Below are 21594 nucleotides of genomic sequence, written 5' to 3' on the forward strand. Positions count from 1 at the left end.
TTAAATCTTTGCTTTGGTTATCTCACCAAAAGGTACTTGCTCCAAACTTGGATCTTGGCATCCAGGAATTCTCCTAGATACAGTGTTTGTGTGTGTGTGTTTGTGTTTGCACCAGCAACCTGGAGCAATGGTGGCAAGAAAGCAAGTGGAAAATTAGATTACATGTCAAGGTCTATAAGTGGTATAATTCTGTATAGCAGTTATGTTTAGGATGTAACATAAACAGAATAACCTCTTTAAAATATCATAATTCATTCTGCCACATTTAGAATACTGTGTTTACTTTCCATGTCTAGGGATGCTGACAGCCATGCCAGAAACATGTATCTTAAGTATAGCTATAATATGCTTAGGCATATTATAAGCATTTATAAACATGCATTTTGTCGACAGATGTTTGTGACATGAACTGATTTTTAGCTTTGTGCAACTGTTTCTATAGCTTTCATTCTGCAGTAGATCAAATTATACTTTTATTACAAGATCAAGGAAAAAGGAGTTTGAGTATTACTTAAATCACTTACAGAGTTGGACCCAGAACTTTTGCAATAGGCAAGCAGAACTTTGAGGTAAAAGCAGTTAGTTTCACTGTTGTAGCAGAAGTGACTGTGCCTGAGCCCAACGAGTCAACAAAGATTTTAAACAGGGTTCTCCATAATCTACATAAACTACATAATCTAACCTGCAATATGGATCCCCATTTGACCTGTGAATTTGTTTTCCCCTAACAGCCACAAAATATCTATTTGCTAACATTTGCACACACATTTTCTTGTGTTTGCAGGCAGTTTGAAAGTGGGGAAAAACATGAAGGCTCCCTAGAGCTCTTATGACAGCCAGGGAATTGATTTATCTTGGCTTAATTCTTTAATAGACACTTCCCGTCAAAATATGCTCTCCCACTATCTTCTGGCCTTCAGCAGAGATATATAAGCTGGATCAACCTTACAGAAAATAAAGGTATCTTTAAGAGGTTTAATTAAATCAAAGTTTACTAATAAGATTTGCAGAAATGGAGTTCCAAGTCTTCCTTTCTCATGCAAACTAGTTTCTTATTAAGCATTTATCTAGTAGCAAATCCAAAAGGAGATATTTATTTAAATTTCTTCCATTTGATGCAAAATCAAAAGGTAATAAAGATGTGTAGCTTGTTTCCTGCACTGTGGTGTTAATAATTTTCTCTTCCTGCGCAGTGTGCTTAATCTGAGCCAATTTGGCAATGACTTTCTTTTGATAACTGTGAATATGAACAAGCATTGCTTAGGACTTGCAGCTGATTGAAATGCCATGCAACATCTAAACACATTGATAGGCCTGTTTCATAAACCTAACTGGGGGGAAATGTTTCTTGCATACAGGCCAGATATCCAAAGCACATTTGTTAGAGTAAACATCATCCAATTGTGTTGTTGTGTTCAGCAATTCTGTTGCGTTTTCCATAGTAACCAAAACCTTTTCTTTGACATGGTGATTCCTCCACAGGTTTGTAGTGTCAAAAGCAAATTCAAGTGGCTTGAGTTCATTGTGGGGTGTTTTTGGTTGGTTTTTTTTTGTTTTGCTTCTTCTATTTGTGCATTTGCTTGCTTCAACTTTAATGAACCTGAAATAACAATATCTTTTTTAAAAATAAAAAACTTGCACTGGCTAACTACCTTGAGTACAGTAAATTGGTTCATGGGTGCCATTGCAGTGACTAATTTTATAATTCAATAGCTGTAAACAGTTTGAGATCGTATAGGGGGGAAAGGCTGCATTTCCCAATATAATAGTTCAGGGAAATGCTTCCTGTAAAATCACACTTGCACTCTCACATGCTCTCAGATCTACCCAGTCAGTTTTCCATTTCCTCACCTTACCCAGCCAGAATAGTCAGTGGTGAAGATGGAGCTGTGTCTGAAATGCACAGAAGATGCATAGCCTCCAATTGCCACAAAAATTGCCAGGAGCTTCACGAAAACACTTAAGAGTATCATGGTTTCTCACTTTGCCACGCGAATTCTGGAATTCCCAATTGTAAGCCTTTCCTTCCCCTCCCACTCAAAAAACAATAAAAATTTTCTCCGCCTTTTCATCCATTGCTTCTTCCATCTCCTGGCCAGGGAAAGAGAGAAGCAGCAATGTACTTCGTGTTCTTGTTTGCGCACTCTTATGAGCTGCTCAGCAACATTGCACACAACAGGGAGTGTCTGCTCTGCATCCAAATTTCTTAGGTCCCTGCCCAGTTTATTTGCATTGCTGCCTTACCTTTCTTGCCAGTTTCATTTGGGGACCCGAACAGCCACTGAGCCCTTGCTACCTATGTATGTAGTGGGCATTTCCTCTTTGGTGCCTGCTTTGAGAGAGATGCAGAGAGATCTGATCCTGGAGCTTGATTTTCTCTATGGCTTAGAACAAACAAGACTAGATTCCTAGAGAGGAAGGGGATTTGGAGAAATGGGGAAGGGGTCCTCTGGAGCAAACACAGTTCCCTACAAAGCCCCTTCCTTTCTGGCTTCTCATGTGGATGCGGAAAAGACCTTGATTTCTCCCATGAGCTGAATTGGTGGCGTCTCCCAATTTTGTGCATTTGGGTGTCCTAGGGCAGCTGGGGGTGGGGGGAAGCCGAGGTGTGTGTGTCTGTGCAGCTGATCCATCCAGGATTCACCAAAGCACCAGGATACTGCAGTTGCTTACACATTCCTAATTTGCTCAAAAGTTTTAAACCAGGCTTCCTCAGCCTCAGCCCTCTAGGTGTTTTTGGCCTACAACTCCCATGATCCATAGCTAGCAGGACCAGTGGTCAGGGATGATGGGAATTGTAGTCTCAAAACATCTGGAAGGCCGAGGTTGAGGAAGCCTGTTTTAAACACTAAAAAAGGACGTTTTGTATCCCCAAACTCAACAGTTTATATTTCCCTGGACCCCAAAATAAACACTGGGATGCCCCATATCACACACCTGCACAATCACAGCAATAATGGTTGTTCAGAGTTATCATGCTTCCAAAATACTCATAAATGCATGAGTCTCCAGACACACACATAGTTAGTTGCATTAATTGATATGGGCTTTTCATTTTTCCTCAGGCTTCCCTAAATACCATACATAAATTCAAAGATTTCTGTATTTCAAATTCTGTGGTTTTGTATGATTCCTCTAATAGCTTTTGTACTTGACCATGGGGAAATGTTCAAGCAGTGATACTGATGTATAATAGAACGTCCCTTTTATCATCTGAAGAATATTAGAGAGTATATGATATGCTGGAAGACAGATCCCCAGTTAGCTACTTCAGGCACTGGTTTTTATGCCCAGGGATCTGATTTAGTATAAGTCAGCTTCCTGTTTTCCCATATTTATATGATTCTGCAGAATACAAAAAAGGAGAATATGCGTCCTGTCATGGACATTAATTAAACTTACAGGTACTAGTCTATAACTATAGGCCAGTGAAAACCTGGAAATTGACTGGAGGGTTCCAGATGGAGAAAGTAGAATAGCACTGTTTAAGAGACAGAGAGTCTGATTAGACAGCCAGGCAGTTTTTGAGATGTTCATCGGTACTTATGAAGAAACCCTGAAAAACAAAAACAAAGGACAAGTCTGAGAAAGACTGAATCTGGAAGTTTATAGCCAGAGGCATAGTGAGAGTTCAGAGAGGACCTGCGAACTGAGAAATCCTAGTGGTGGCTGGTATTTTTTTTTCCTTCAAAGGAGGGAGTCAGTGCTTGAAAGCTGAAATCACTGATGGCAGATGCTAAGAAGGTTTACAAAGAGGGGTGAAAGACTCCTGGAGCAGTTATTTGGGATGAGCAGAGGCCAGTGTGCTAGTGATTGGCAGTTGATTTGAAGAAACAGTGCGTTCCTGACCAAAGATAAGAATTATTGTAAAAGACCTGGTAAAGTCTGAAAGGCAACTATGGGGAAGAGAAGCTGACCAGAGAGAAAAACCATAGAATCATAGATTTTTAGACTGGAAGAGACCGCAAGGGTGTAGTCCAGCTCCCTGCATTACAGGAATCCTGCCCACAGCCATCCCTGGTTGGGCTCCAACCACCACCCTTCTGGTTAACAGCTAGATGCGCTGGTCAATTGTGCCACAAGAAAGTGAAGACTTCAAGTGAATAATTTATTTTGAGTTCACATCCTAATCTCCTGGTCCGCCTTGTCCCGCACCTATACCCAGCAACTAAATGAGAAAGCTATATAAATGTATTATTTATTTGAATCCTAATGGTGGCAGCAGGAAGATAAAAAGGGATCGTGATAGCAGGTACTTTTAATGTATGGTGTTTCTGGCAGGGATCCTGTATATAATATACTGGCAGAAGTAGTGATTTATTTCAGAATGCATAAACCACTCTACATGCAATATTACTCACACAGTGTACAGAAATAAAATATAAAACCTAATAGCAATCAATAACAATATTAAGAATATAAAAACCAGGAAGAATGAACTACAGAAATATAATAGTCCAATTTGGGAAGACTTGGTAGAAGAGAAAGATTTTCAGCAAGCATCAAAAACATAACAATGTGTGGATTTGCTTCACTTCTATGGGTAGAGAATTCTAGAAAACTCATGTCACAACACTGAAAAGACATGTCCAAGTCACAGCATGCTTTACAGCAGGGGTTTGTGGCATCATCAACAGATTTTCATCCTCTGTCCAGGTGAATGCTATGTAAGTCATGGTCCAACACTTGCAAAACCTCATCTGATTTAGAGACAGAGATAGAGAATGAGACCTGAGTATCATTGGCATATTGATGGCCCCACACACCAAAACTTCAGTTGACTTCCTCCAGTAGCTTCATAGATGTTGGGGAAACATAATGGAACCCTGTAGGACACCACAGCCCCAAAAGCCATTTGTCGGAGTAGAAATCATCCAACAACCCCGTCTGGTACCATTCTCTCAAACAGGAGTGAAATCACCACAACACTGTATTTCTCACTTGCAACCCTCTGAGCTGCTCCGGGAGCTAACCAGGTTGATGGTATCAAAAGCCATTGAGAGATCAAGGAGAATCAACAGGGACACACTCCATCCATCCCTGTGAGATAGCTGCAGACAATCTCTTTCTTCCAAGAATATCAAAAGTTAATCAGACACCAGATATTTGCTATCAAGGAGAAAATATGACTTTCAGAACATGTAACAGAACACATTTCAGGTGATTTTTCTATGATGATTTGCTTCTAGGGAGGAAATATTTTATTTTACTTCATTTGCAAACTATTTGAATTATCAGTTGAAAATATTTTGGTACTTTAATGTCGCAATGTACATTTGCAGGAAACACTTAGCATCAGCAGCAAATTGACTTAATGAAGATTTAATTTACAATCATTACATGAAAGAAATAACTTATGGTGCTTTATGGGTTTTGCTCTATCCAGTGTTTTAGGAGTGTGGTTGGGTTTGGATGGGTCCCAAGGCAGAGTTTCAATTATAATAGGAGATCCATCTTTGATGTGAAACAGATATCATGTTTGGAGGATCCAGGAAGGCCTATTTTTCTGCCCCCCTGTATCTTTTTAGGAGGAATGGGAGGTGTTTAATGTTTCTGTTGCTAAACCTTTTAAGCAAAGTTGTGGCCATAATTTAACCGGCTGTGGTCACTAGGAGACATGTGTGGGAACAAAATGATTGCCATTAATTTTGATGCTGCTTTCTGGTTTATACATGAGAGAGATATTTATCCCTTGCTTCATGGGATAGGACAACAAATGATCCAAGATGACTCATTTCCGGATGATGAGCTTTAACTATTGGTTGGCTAGCAGAGCTAGAGCTATGAGCTCTGGATGTAGCTTCAATAATATTGTATTGATTTCCTGCCATGAGCAAATCACAGAGAAGAGAGTGGAGAAGAAAATAAATTTTGAGAGTTTGAAATAATGGCACTGGGATGGAATTATACAATAGATTCTGACTTCTGTACTCTCTCTTCATCCATTTCCAGATAGCTGCAACAGACAAAGAACTTTTAGGCTGCAACATCTGAGGACCATTTGGTAAGTCAGGATTGTGTTAAGTTCATAGACCTTGTTTCTCTCACTGTGCTGCTGCTACTTGTTGTTGTTATACCATTATTAGCAATACCATCATCCTTCCATCTTTTAAGATACAAATCCTTCTAAAGTGACAGACAAGTAAAATCAAGATGCATTAATAAAATCAGAATGAACAATATAAAAATATAGCAAGCCACCAGACCAGTCAGTGGTAGATGGTCCAGTGTAGGAGAGAAAACAGTCCAGGTCAAAGGTACTTCACCTGCTTTCCTCTTTCTCCTGGAATTCTTCATGTATTGTTGTTATAATTAACAATACATGAATAAAAAGTGCCTAAAATGCTTTGAAGACAAAAAGTAAAATGAATGGGTCCCTAACCATAAGCACTAATCAACACAATGAAAATTCAAAGCATAGGGAGAGAAGATGAAAACAAATTCTGTGGCATGAAGTTGCAAATAAGGTTGCATAATTACTAAGTGGAATTAGATAGATGGGGAAGAGAAGAATGAAATAGCAGCTAGCTCTTGACAGTATAAACCTGGTTTAGATGTAATCTTAAACTTTGACCTTGGGCTTTTGCTTCCCTCCCACCCCATCTTCCGCTGGAATAGCCACATGGAAGAGAACAAAACTCCACAAACCATGGCATGAAGGTGGCTTGTTTCACTAACCATGGTTAAGACCAGTCCTTTTTTCTGAGGGTTCTCAAGGGTACTCAGTACCAGCACTCCCCCCATGTTAAAAGTATGGCACTTACTGTAACAACTTCATGGTGAATACCAGGACCTTTTCTTTCTTTTAAAAAAACCACTGGTTAAGACTAAGCACAATTTGTCCTGGTTTGGACACAACAGTAAACATCAGTTAGTTAAAAATGGAAGTGAAATCTTCCAGTCTCCTTGCAGCAGCACTATAGGTGGAAAGGGAAATGGAAGGGACAAATTCTAGGTTCATTGATGCAACACCAAGTCATCGTTTATCATTGCAGCTGAACACAGCCATAGTGTATTGAATATCAAGTAACAGCTATCCATCCACATATTGTGCCCGCCCAGAATTTTACTGTGTGAAGTTTAGGCTGTTAATTTTATTAGTCCATATTGCCTCATTTACTTCTCCCCCTGAGTCAGAACATCTGAATCGGGAGTTGAAGAGACTGTTCTGTATCTCCAGTTCAGACCTGAATGCAGTGGGTATTTGAGGAGGATGAGGGTGGGATTTGGTAAAGTCTTTGTGACCAATGATGGATGAGAAGATGGTGGGTGGGTGTGGGAATCATTTTTGTAATGATCTAAATGTTTTAATAGATCAAATAGATAGTTTTAATTCTGTTAATGTTTAATTGTTTTTAATGTTGCTGTTTTCCTGATTTTAGCTATTCCTGTTTTATTTGTAAGCCACTTACACCCCCTGTCAGGGAAATGAGTGGGATATAAATAAATATAATAATAATCCTTGCCCATCAAACTTGATAATTTTGTAACAAGTATTTTATAATGCATACCAGAGTCCATTGGGGAGACAGATTTAAAGAAAAATCATATTCAGTCTTCATTGTAACAGACAGCATTTGTTTAATATTTATGACATGTAAGACATAGAAGAGATCTTTGGTTCTGCTCTTATTGTTGATTCCCACAGCATCAATAATTCTCTTTTAGAGGCTGCCCGGATCCATAGATTTGTTTGTTAAAACAGCTTTAATTCATTTGGAGCCTATCTTAGTGGCATCATACCTTTCTCAACTAATAGCTGGCTTTTTGCTTATGGGACATGAGTTCGTTTCAAAATGGGATACAAGTTGGACTACTTCCATAATGACTAAAATATATTTGAAAGTGTATAAAACCCACGGGCTACTAACAGTATAGTCCATTCTCTGCCTCCAGAGAAAGAACCAAGGCAGGCTAAGGCATAAAGAGTGAGATCTCTACTAACTCTCCCAGAAGACTGATATATTTCAATTTGAGTACAGGGATGTATCCCCTAATACCTGTGCCTTTATCTTGTAGTTTTTTGATTAATAAATGATGAGGTACCTCTCCAAGGAATTTCATGAACATAGGGATTTCTGAAGCAAAAATTGTGTAACGCACAATAGAAAATGTGTCTGTGTGTGTGTGCGTGACATACTACTACATCTACACTGTATTCTCAATTAGCTCAGGTCTAAGAAGTGTTTTGAAAAATGCAGTTACCTTTATATACAGCTGTATTAAGGATATCCAGCTAAGGAATTCAGTGGCTAAGGAGTTACTTGGAAGTTTGACTGAGCATGTCCAAATCAGACTAAGTTGTTTAGAAAATGAAACAGAACATGGATTTTCATTAAAAAAAAATATATGTGAGGGAATTCAGTTTGACTGGAAGTAAAATTCCACATTATCTCTCACATAGCAACTTGAGACAAGATTAGGCAGCTGAATGAGAGCGGGTCTCAAGAAACAGGAAAACTACAGAAGTGTGTTGCCAAAGGCCAAGAAGTAGGGTGAAAAGTTCTGCAGTGGGCGGAAATCCTGTTTTCTAGTTGCCACTCTCAGGTAAGGTGCAGTGGGTGGAAACTAGAGAAGGACTTTTTCGGTGGTGGCACCCTAGCTGTGTAAAGCCCTCAACAGAGAGGTTCACCTTGGTATCATTTCAGTGCCAGACAAGTAGCAACTAAAATCTGTTTATATAGGCTATATATTTTACACTGCTTTTATTTTTTATTTAATAGTAGGAATGAAATACACTGAATGCTTGTCTGTCCTTAAAGATGGCTTGTAAACTTCTACTGGTCCAGAATGTGTCTGCCTGAGTACCTTTGGGAGCCAGATGGTCAGATCAGGAATTTATTGTTTTGCCAGCTCCAGGAACAGTTAAACTGGCAGGAACAAGAAAGAGGGCATCCTCTGTGGTAGCTCTACAGTTTTGCAATCAGGGGTGGATGAAACAGCATTGATCTGGCCCACTACCAGCAAGTTTATCCCATCCCAACTCCATGTAGAAATTATAGGAAAAATCCTAATAAAAGCTACCTGTTCTTAACAGATTGAAATTGATCCAAAGAACTTACAGGGTAGTCCAAGGGCTTTCCTCATAATATCTTTCTTTTAAATCACCAAATATCCCAGTAACTAGAAAGTGTGGCCCTCACTGTGTTTGTTGAAAACTTTTGACTAAAAAAAGCCCCTGGAAGTGGTGGTGTGATGTCACCTCTTGCGTAATTGTACACAGAAAAAATGTGGCCGTGGGGTTTGCAGTGAGCCCCTTGGAGAGGGCACTGTCATCTGACAGCTTCATGAAGTTGTCTCTTGATGTCATAGTTACAGAAGGTGATTGTCCTTGCCTGCTCTTCCAGGAAGCCATTCAATAGAAATATGAGAATTGTGGTCCAGTTCTTTAACCACATGGTAACTTCTCAATAGATGTGCAGCTATCTGGCAACTAATTGCAGTGGAATCTCCATGGGGACAGTGACACACCCAAAACTATTCTATTCTCTTTTGCTACTTGTTATCTTGATCTGTAAAGCTTGCAGCATTAGACAATATTACAAAGATAATACTGGACAACAAGGTAGTATATTTTCTAATAAAAATCCACCCCATCATAGACTGTAATCTGATTTTCCTTTTTTATTAGTTTACCTTTGAGAAGAAATCTTTGGAAACGGCTACATAAATCATCTGTTCCCAGCATGTAGCTGATTGAAATAGATTTTTTTTTTCTTGACTTGGGAGAGATTTAAGTTTATAAAGGATAGTCCTTGAGTGAATAAATCATCTTCTCCTGACCACTTTGAAGAGATAGGTTTATTCATACAGTCATACCTCATGTTGCGGACACTTCAGATTACATGTTTTTGGGTTGTGGACCATGGGAAACCAGAAGTACCAGAACGGGTTACTTCCATGTTTCGCTGCTTGCGCATGCGCAGTAGCGCCAAATCGTGCCAGCGCCTGCGCAGATGCGATGCTTCAGGATGCGAATGCTGCGGGTTATGGACGTGCATCTGTCACAGATTATGTCCACAACCCGAGGTTCCACTGTAATTCACACATTTAAGATTCTTCTATATGCTTATGTACTGCACCATGTCTTGTATACCTCTTTCTGAATGTTGACCCAAATAATAAAACTGATGTAAAAAAAGAACCAGGAAAGAAGCACTGCAAAGTCAATCGTTTTCCCCCCTCTAGTAATAATGAGAGCGTAACTTCTAGAAAGAAATCTGGAAAAGTTTAAATTGAAGACTTAGAAAATATATCGGCCCTACAGATGTTGTTGGACTACAGGCCCGATCATCCCCTGATCACTGTCCATGCTGGCTGAGCCTGATAGGAATCCAGCAATGTTATCCGCAGTGTGTCTGGGGGATGTGAGTGTTCTTTCTTTGAACTTTAAAAGAATCCCTCTAGCACACTGCAGACACTCCCCACCCCTCATCTAGCATGTGTATATGGAATGCATGTAGGAAGAGATCATGATTTAATGACCACTCTGTGCTTTCCAGTGAATATGCTGGCAAGGGAGGCTGCAGAACACACAAGGATTGGGTTTTAAAAGTTAAAAGGAGGAAGATTCATGCTCCCCTTGGCCAGCTTCATAGTGATTATGATTATAGGATGAGTCGGTGCTATTTTTCATGGGGGGAAAAGTGCCGGAACTCACCACAAACACCTTCCTTGTTCTCTTATAATGGCAATGGTGCTGGAACTGAGTTCTGGTCAGTTCCAGATGAAAAGAAGCCCTGGGAAGAGTCAACACCCCTGCGTGTTCCAAAGAATCAGGGGAAATGGCTACCACTTTCATGGAAGTGAAAAGTCTCATTGAATTGGTGGGTCAAGTTTCATAGAACCGTAGAATCACAGAAATGTAGAGCTGGAAGAGACCACAAGTATCATTTTGTCCAGCCCCCTGCAATGCAAGACTCTTTTTACCCAATGTTGGGTTCAACCCATGACCCTGAGATTAAGAGTCTCGTGCTCTACCAACTGAGCTATCCCATAGGGTAATGGTGATGTTTTATACACTAATTCACACTCATTTTTGGATTAAGAATAGGGACAGGGTAAAAAAAAACACCCTGTTGATTTTCATGAACCCCTGAGGTATGATGGGCTAGAAGTCGAATAAACTAAACAACAAATAAGCAGAAAGACTTCATAGCACATTTGTCTAATAGGGACTTTTTGCAGTAGGGGTTGTCTAGATTCAGTGTGTTCGATCAGAGACATCTGAACTCCCTTTCACATAGTTTCTTTTTGAATTTTAACCGAGTGTATCTCTTATTTGGTTTTCCACCCATTATATAAAAGATTCAGATAATTCAATACCATTAGGATCACTATGTGGCACCATATTAATTTACAATTTGATAGCTTCAGTCAGATAGGGGCTGGCTGTAGTTCATAGTCTAAATCACAAAATACTTTCAATCAAAGCAGGGTAAACTACAATGAATCGTAATTTTATGAGGAAAGATGCATTAATCGTAGGACAATGCCAGATGTTCATAATGAATATTTTTGGTGCAAAAGGGAGCTTTTAAGATGGATAAAATGTTACCTGAATGATATATAAAACCATATTTGTATAACACTAGTTTGTTGCTGTTTGTAGTCTTAATCAGCTGTGGCTTTTGTCATGTTGTTTTGTGTGTGTGTTTTTGTTTCCAGTGTATCTTCTTTCTAGTAACAGTGACACCATCATGCACTCAGTAAAATTTGGATATGTAATGTCACTGTGACAGCAAATGAAGCTGATTTTGACATCCCTTGTTTAGCCTGATGAGAATTAGATGCATATGTATGAAGGATTTCTGGGGGGTTTTCTGGTTTAGATTAATTGCCCTGTTTGCCCTGTTGTCCAAAACCAAAATATGGTGGCCAATTTTAACTATGGTTCTTTGGAAATAAATCAGCTTAAGCCCATGGGCAATGGAGTGTGAGGCTAGTGGTTACTAGCCAGAATTGCTAAGATATACAGCTACTTCCAGGGAGACAGCTGTTGTGCTCAGCTCCTGCTTATGGACTTCCCAAAGGCATCTGTTTGGCCATGGTGAGAACAAGATGCTGGACTAGATGGGCTAGAACTCTTTTCTGTTCTTAAGAAGCTGACTTGTTTAAGCAAACCATAATCAACATTATTTAGAGTTTAGGGACACTGTAAAAAAAATGGTTAATGGTTACAGGAAGGAAAAGCTTCCCAATGTCTCATGGGCATGGTGGAGGAGAAGGGAGGTGGGGATGTGAAAACCTGTAAATCGTTATGTCTTGACCTTGTTGTGCTAAACTATGGTTTAGCAGCCACCTTGACAAAAAGATCGGTCTTCTAAAATTGCTTGCATATCTTCAGGCATCTGAAAATACGACATGGGTCTGTATTTTAAATCCCATAATGGCTTTGAAGTGATGCTAAGCAGCACATGGAAAATTCAATTAGCCCCTAAACCAACCATTTAATTACTAATTGGTGCTAAGAAATGACAAATTAATGTGTCTCTGCTTGTCTACTGCCATTTAGAGTTCTCTGATAGATTCAGATGTGACATTAAGCTTTTTTTCTTTTCTTCTTGTAAGCATCCAAAGCAATCTTGGTATTTCTGGTGAAAAGATACTGAATCTAGTAAAGCATATGTTCCTTATCCGACTTCTTTATCCAACTCCTCATGGTGTTGATGCAACGTGGAGTATACAATATTATCAAAATGGGTCGCACTTCTCAATTTACACAGGGATTCTAGTAGTTGCTTGGAAATCCATTTGTACTTCATTTTGTAGAATTAAGTGCAATGGCCCTTACATTATCAGAACGGTTTAACTGTTTAGCCCACTTCCCATGAAAATCTGGGAATTGTAGCTCAGTAAGGGGAATAGCTGTTGAGGGAAATAGCTCTATTGAACTTCAGGCACCTGACAAAGGCCTTTCTATTTTAGCTGGCATTTAAATAAGGTGAATTGGTTTTTGAATAAATTTTATCCATTGTATGCTTTTAAATTTTTATGTACACCTCTTAGGTAGCTTTGGTATTTATATATAGTTTAAATAAAAATAAAAAGAGTAAGTGAATAAATAAACAAACAACCCTTTGACTTTGACATCAATAAATCCTGAAAGTTCTATTTTTTAAAAAAATAAAAAGAGGAAAATGAATGCTTAATAAGCAGTCATGAAAAACAAGCACATCCCTTAGATTGATAATAATGATGGTTAATGGCCATCATGCAAAACAAAACTCAGTGAAAGGGGCTTTTTTATTTTTGTGTGTGATGCCTGTTTATGAGCATTCCTTACTTTCTCCTTGTTTTAATCCACTGTACATTTAAACGAGTGTTTAAAAATGCCAAGCAAAATGACATTTGATTTTTTAAAAAAAATATAATTCAAAGATAATTCTATGGAGAAAAAATGGGTTGGGGAAGATAAATAAAAGGATTGTTTGACATTCATAAGCCACAGTTAGCATTCCTCTATTTTAGAAAGCAAGCCTGACTACCAGCTATATGATTTTTTTGAAGGGAATATCACTTTTTCCTGTGTATCCTGGCTTCTTCAATACATTTAAAAAATAATTCCTTTTTTTGATGGGGGCTTTATTTTTCCCTAATGTTGTGCCCAGACAATTTTTGCATAAATAGATTCCTTATTAAAGATGCACAGCTGTTCAGAATCTATAAAGTTCAGAATATTTTCTATGAAGTTATTCTGCTTTAAAACTCATGCTGTATCCTGCAGTGTCTGTATTGGTTGTTAAAATGTGAATTCAATAATTATGACATATCTGACATTCCCACCAAATATTGATGACATCTGTATGATGAACGCTACGCTTCTAACATTTAAATTGTGTTATTGAAAACATCTTATTCAGCCTAGTGGGTGTCAGATACCATTGAAACAGTAACTTATGTAGTGCGTCTTACACCGGCAAACTTAACAATACTCTTTTCACTGAAAAGCACAATATATCTTGTTTTTGTTTCTCAATTGTCACACCAAGATCTCTTTCCCATTGTGTCTTGAATTGTTGTCTGTTCATGCTTAAACTTCTAATTAAACAAATAGTCCTTGCAATTAACCCCTTTACTGCTATGTCAGTGTTTAATATTTCCATGAAGTCGATTTACTAAATGAATAATTAGGACCACTAGAGTTATAGAAAGAAATTTAAAACATGTAAAATATGGGAAATTTTGCATTCCTTATTACTGATGTTAAATAGGGGATTGAGGAACTTGATTTGTCTTTACTTATCTCGTTTATTAGGGAGTTGTTCTGAGGTTATCTCCCCCACTTTCTGTTTTCTGATCACTTCTTTTTTTTCTGTCAACAAAAGCATCTTAAGAGGGATGTGATGTCAAGATTTTGCTATTTCAATATATTGAACTTTCCCTACTATGTATCATTCCTAGATGTAGCCACCATATTTGTAGCTTTCTAAACACTATTCATCACAGAGTTTAATCCTAGCTTGGGTAACAGCCACTCTTCTTTTAGAGTACACTTCTGTAACTTATGACATGTCAAACAGGCACTTTAATCTTCCAGCAGCAACAGTATGATTTCATGTGTTTTTGGTGCTCAAGGTAGGTGATACAGTGGTCACACCTGTTTGGGAAATCAATCTATTGGATATATTGTTGGAAACTTCTTTCATTGGAAAGAATAATTCCATTCATATCTATATGGATGCAAAGCTAATTAAACCAAAGGTCTATTGATAGTAAAATAAAAATAAAAATCAACACATAAGTAAGGCAATAACAATAAATAGCATAAGTTGATTGATGATGATTCAATTTCTATACTGCTTAATATATTAAAAATATCTCTAAGCTGTGTACAGAAAACAGAAGCAACAACAGACTACTTAAATGAAATATTATAAAAATAGACAGTTACATATAAAATGTTGCATCAATAAAAAGTTACTAATATATAGGTACAGTGGTGCCTCGCAAGACGAAAAGAATCCGTTCCGCGAGTCTTTTCGTCTTGCGGTTTTTTCGTCTTGCGAAGCAAGCCCATTGGCGGATTAGCGCTATTAGCGCTATTGACATTTTAAGGGCTAAAAACGGCTTTTTAAGGCTTAAGGGATTAGCGGTTTTGCTGCTAAAATGCTTTTAGCAGCTTAGCGCTTCAGAAAAAGGGGTTTTGGAGCGAAAAAAAATCGCAAGAATTTTCGTCAATTTTCATCTTGCGAAGCAAGCCCATAGGGAAATTCGTCTTGCGAAGCGCCTCTGCAAACGGAAAACCCTTTCGTCTTGCGGGTTTTCCGTCTTGCAAGGCATTCGTCTTGCGGGGCACCACTGTAATATATCAATTCATTTTAATTCAGACACATCCACCCTCTCAGCTACCGAGTTCTTACTCAAGGTCCACCAGACTCCCAGCTCACCCATAAGTTACAGTATAACAAACCACACTCAGCTGCAGCTTAACTACCCATCAAAACTGAAATGTTTTTAAGAGACCCTAATGCAGCAGTGTAAAAATTCCAGTCTGCAAGCCTAATTAGGCCTGACAATCTTCATTTCACTCATGAAGCTGTTCCAGCCAAACCTCAGCTACCTGCCTTAACCTGACATCATATATGAAGTCAGCTGTGGGTGATGCAGCTCCTTGCCAAAAGTGGGGTTTGCAGGCCCACTTAATAGCCTGCAAAGCCCCTTGTCAATGCCACAGTGATAATCTGCACTGAAGCTGGTTTCAAAGAGCAACTAGGGTGATACTGATTTGAACACACACAAGGTTGGTTTCATTCAACTGTAAAATAGAAATACAAAATCTACTTTATGTGTAACAAAGTTGATGATAAGTTCGGGGGTTAAAATGGACACCATGAAACATATTTTTGAATTGCTACTGTGTATATGTATTGTAGACTCTTGCGGTGGCAAATTCCACAGAGAGCTTATACACTGTGTGGAAAAGTACTTTCCTTTGTCTGTTCTGCATCTTCTTCCAATCAGCTTTATATAAGGGCCAGTGAAACTCCATTCTGGTTATCCCTTTCTCCTTCATGTGAAGAGTGGGGAGAGGAGGAAGAATATGCTCTCATTGTTGTGGACTCTATCCAAACATTTGTTGGAAGCTATTTGGGTTTTCTCTGAGTACCACTCAGAGCTTACAATTCCATGCAATTGTAAGACCAGTGCTATTTTTCTAGAAAAAGAGGTGCTAGAACTCACCTTGTTCTCTTATAATGGCAATGGCACCTACCTGAAAGTTGCAGTAACTGAGTTCCTGCTGGAAAAAAACCCCTGCCATACACCGTGATATTGAATAAAATTGCACATGCAATAACAGTTGAAGCACACCACTTCCAAGTCTCTGAAGATATTTTCACATATTCCAATTAATTCTTTAAGGTTTGAATATATGAATATATATATATTCATATATGAATTTGACAGTTTGACCAAACTGCGAGAGTCAGTGGAAGACAGGAGTGCCTGGCGTGCTCTGGTCCATGGGGTCATGAAGAGTCAGATAACAACAATATGAAAGTATTTTGGATATACACAAACAAAAATGGTTATAATAAAATTAGGCAAATGGGGACTGCTTTACTTATTAGTTCCTTTGTAGGCGAACCTGTTTCTGTAGTCCAAAAACTTTGAGATGTATCCTTGCAAAAGGCATAAACAAAGTATAAAAGACACTTTGTTTCCAAATAGTAGATTGATTTTGAAGTATTTGTGCCAGCCAGTACAGAGAGACCAATCCTGTCTTATTCCTCTCAAGAGAGATAAATTACTCAATTGCCTCTCTCCTGCTGCTTTCAGTGTTATCTTTGAACAATATAACAACAGTGTTTTACAGAATTACTCATGTAAAGAATAAATAGAATTCCATTTCTTCTAAGATGATGGAAAATTCGATAATAACACAATTGTGTAACATTGTCATGTGTTAGATCCCATGAGGCTACTTAGGAAGTATGCTATAAGTTAGCCAAAATTTGACTTTGCTTTGCTCTCAAGAAGTTCCAGTAACTATCTAAAAGCTGTATTGATAGAGGATGGGAAAAACACTCTACAACTTCATCAGAGGAGAAATATCATTCATCCACAGGCTTTCTTAACCCTATAACTGTCAGTGAAACACTGAGAAATTTAGGTCTGAAATTGAAAGAAATTGTCAGATTCAGATTAAGACTTTGTGCAAACTACACCTTTATTGCATATTCAAAGCATATTCCTTCCCTCAAAGAATTCTGGACACTGTAGTTTGTCCCTCACAAAGTTGCAGTTCCCAGTGACCCTTAACAAACTACAGTACCCAGAATTCTTTGAGGGGGGGAAATATGGTTCAAATGTTTTTTAAAGGTATAGTGTGTATGCAATCAAAGTTAGTTGAACTTAGTTCCCACTGAAACCACTAGGTCTTAAGTTCAAGTCATGACTGATTTGTCTGGACAACCTAAGGATTTTATTCATTGGTGGGGTAAAATTTTGGAATATTCAGGAAGACTTCTTGCAGCCAAGAGTCTCTTTGGATAATAGAGAACTTTGTTGTGAGATTTATTTATTTATTTAAATCATTTTTATTAGTTTTACATATAATCACATTGCGTAACATCATATCCTCTTATTATATCTCTTTGTCTCTACTGAGCCTAACGACTTCCCTCTCTCCTGCCTAATTAAATTTTGCACCCTTGCATTTCCCTTCCTTTCCTGTTCTTGTTATGACATTTCTTAAAATATTACATTACTCAACCCGAATAGGTAATAATTTCTTTTTACAAATTTTCAGATAACCCTGCTAATGATGTTAATTGCTTACAGTTGTCTTTCCAATATAATATAAATTTGTTCCAGTCTTTTTGGAATGCTTGATCTCGCTGGTTCTGGATTCTTCCCATCAGTTTTGCCAGTTCTGCAAAATCCATAAATTTCAACTGCCACTCTTCTTTTGTTGGTAATTTCTGTTGTTTCCATTTTGGGGCTAACATAATTCTTGCTGCAGTTGTAGCATATAAGAACAATTTTTTATCTTGTGTCGGTATCTCTTTACCCTATACCAAAAAGCTTCTGGTTTTTTAACAAAAGTGTTTTTAAACATTTTCTTTAACTCATTGTATATCATTTCCCAGAAAGCTTTTACCTCTTTACGTGTCCACCACATGTGGTAAAAAGTACCCTCCTTTTCCTTACATTTCCAACATTCATTTTTTGTTCTATACATTTTAGCCAATTTTACTGGTGTTAAATACCACCTGTACACCAAGAGATTTATTTATTTTTAATTCCCACCTCAAAAATTCACTTAACTTCAAATTGTTTTTTATTTTTGCCACTTTCTTCACGGGGATTGCCACACTTTAAGTAAAAATGGTTGGTGCACGTATATCTATAAGCAAATCTCCTTTTGATGTGGTTTGATTTAATAGCTTTACATCTGATGGGATATTGTCAGTGGCGATTGTATGTGGAGTAATGAACACATTCACTCAGATTTATTAGGAACTTGTTTCTGCTTTCACCTGCAGTGTTTGGTTTGGCTGACTAGCATAAATCATAAGTAACTGTTTCTGTGCTCTGCAAGCACCTGTAAGTTGTTGACTTGTTCTATGTAATTTGGATTGAAAATGAAGATTCCTCACATCAGTGGGAATTTCCCCACACACTTACTTCTGACATTTCTATTTTCTGCTACAGGGACCTGTTAAAGCAACAGTGCATTTACAGTAATTTTATTTGCAGACACAGTGCTTTCTCCTTTACTATTTTCTGTCATGCATTACCTGACTTAATGTATTGAATTTCTCACTGACATTCAAACATAGCTTGGTTAGTCAATCATGGTCATAATGGAGTTGAGACTTAGAATTATGAGCAAACATATGTTAGGAATTCCATATATCAGGAGTTAGAAGCCAACCCATGTATAAATTAAGGATGGATCTACTGATAATGGCTTTTGAGGCAGATTTTCTCTATGTGAGTTGTATTCATACTCTACAGACACACACTGATTTGTAGCTTGATAGCAGATTCAGCTATAGAATTCTGTCTCTCTTGTGCATCCCACATGGTGGTTATTTGTAGCTAGCACTGATTTGTGTAATTTAAGGCAATTTTTATGTTCCCATGATTCATTGTGTGGAAATGCCAATATATCCATAACAGTATTTGGGTCATAAACAGAACACAAATATTTGCTTATGGCTATAGACCTTTAATAGAGAACAGGTCATATTGAACTCAGTGGGGGTGTACTTCTGAGTAAACATGAACAGGATTTGGATGTTATAAGGGAAACTTGAATATTGCTTAAGATGCTAATAAATTAAATGCTTGTAAAAATGACATGTAGAATGTAAAATTGCATCTGTAAAAGTTGAAATCTGTTGCAGTTTATGTGTATCTGTCTACATGAATATTCATGGATGACTGTTCACTTGCACCAATGCAATACAAATTACAATGCAGTTTATTAATGCAGTGTAGGAATGTGAATACATACTGTAGATCTTCATCTGGATCTTTGAAAAGTACAGTTTAAATAGAAGAGAAAAAGTTTGAAAAAATGTTCATTAGTCACAATTTCAAACATTAAATGTGTAGTTAGTTTCCTGCTAAAGGTAGCTGTGACTAAGTCTTATTGGTGCGATGTATTTACAACTAACCTTATCTAGAGTATAAGCATGGTGATTGGTATTCAGCTGAGTTTTATGCAGAGCATACCCAGTGAAATCAACAAGCCTAACTTAGTTATGTTGATTAATTTCAATGAGTCTAATATATTAGAATTTAGTAGAATAGCATTCATATTTTTATGATACTCTAATTTCATAATTGTGTGGAACTAATGAAGAAGAATGAGTTTAGGTGAAATAGACTATGGAAGTATTTGTGCTACCACTGTTGGTTCAATTTCGGACATATTCTGTCTGGCATGCTATGTATTTCCAAAAATACATAGGCAAGTCCTCCTTCCTGGCTACTTGATTTTACTTTATTCTAAAGTTTACTAGTAGCCTTTCCTAGAGAAATAGCCCAAGCTGTTGTGGCAAAATTAAAAACAAAACCAATAAAGATTGACTCCATGACATGTGGGAATATGTATTGTAGGAATATGTGGAAGTTTTCATATAACCATGATGGTAGATGTAACTTTTTAAAAAGTAAAAACAGGCTATATACGAGGTTAATCCCATAAAATTAAAGCTCATAAGGTTAAAGCTCACAAATTGCAAACATGAATCCGCTGTACTTATCTAACTCATAGATATGTGAGACATCTTTATATGATATTCTTAATCCACTGTATTCCAAATTTGCATTACACGCCCTTTGTTTTCCTGTGATGTGTGATATTTCCAAATCTTCCACATTATAGCACTGTTTGGAAAACCCTTTCCATTTAAGGAAAGAACCTGATTCATATCAGCATGGATGGATCTCATCCCTCTATTGAAATATCTGAGAATTGCTGTTTGCCTTGACTGTTTCTTTTGAGTTTTTGTTTAATCTTTCTTCATGGCATTATAAATAGAAATAAATTCATTAATAAAGTTGTTCTTTTGAAGAGAGCTATGACCAAAAGCTCAATAATATGAGCTATCTTGTTAAAGTTTTGAGTGTTCCAAGGAACTAAATATTTAGGCTACAATCCAGCCAACCACTTACACATGCTTTTAGAAAATCATCATGAGCTGGTACATTCCCTGCAGTGATATCTTAATTTACCAAACCACAAAACAGCCAGGATTCAAGTAGTTAAGCAAATGTTTAATTGCATTCTGTTTTTAATCATGATGTAAGAGCTATGTGTGAGTTAACGGTTGATTTTTTTAAATGTATCTGCATTAACATGAAGGCTTTCATAGGGCCAGTACTTGGTTAATTACAAAACAACAAAGAATATTGTGACACTTTAGAGACTAATAGGGAAGTCTTTAAAGTAATGCAAGTCTCTCTGTTCATGCTGGCACATATTGACATAGATACTTCTCTCTAATTTTACAAGGCAAGACACATCTACTGGACAAAGGTTTGCAGCAATTCTTGCATAACTTGTTCATAATGTCATCTCTTAGGCACTCTGAGCCATATATCTACCTTGCAGTGATCCCTGCATCAATTTAAGGATATGTATCATCCTTCCAAGCACTAAGGGAGATGTTGCTGCATACCAGGTGTGGTCAAACGGTTGACTATATCTCCCCTATGTGTCCTTTTCTTATTGCATGCCATATTTATTGATGTTTTCCCCAAAAGGCTAATTTACATTGTAGCAATATTTCATCAGACTGCAAATTCTGTAACAGCCCAGCCAGGTATCATTTCATCATGACAATGTAACTGATGTCTTGGTAACACAGTATCAACAAACTTTAGAGCAATTTGGAGAGACAATAACTTTTCCAAGAAAACAGTTACATGCAAAGTTTATTTTTAAAACCTGGACATTTCTTATTGAAGCTGATAAGTACAATAAGTGGTTTGCTTTGGGAGGTGCGGAGAAAATTGGGAACTCACTGGATCCCACCAACAGCTGTTAAGTCTACAAATTGCATCTGGATATTGAACAAAATCAGCTACAGACTGAGTATATACTATAGAAAGTTATTTGAGAGCTCAATGACTTAA

General features: G+C 37.6%; 1 protein-coding gene across 2 annotated transcripts in view; it reads left to right on the forward strand.

Moving 5' to 3' along the window:
• The window catches only part of CNTN1 (contactin 1), a 150886-nt gene that overhangs the window by 37767 nt on the left and 91525 nt on the right, over positions 1–21594 (forward strand). For both annotated transcript variants that reach the window (XM_083399505.1, XM_083399504.1), the window contains one exon: positions 5953–6004. The gene's annotated coding sequence lies outside the window, so the exon portion shown is untranslated. The remainder of the gene's footprint in view (positions 1–5952; positions 6005–21594) is intronic.

The sequence above is a fragment of the Podarcis tiliguerta genome (assembly GCF_965153285.1).
Source record: "Podarcis tiliguerta genome assembly, chromosome: 10".
Taxonomy (NCBI): Eukaryota; Metazoa; Chordata; class Lepidosauria; order Squamata; family Lacertidae; genus Podarcis; species Podarcis tiliguerta.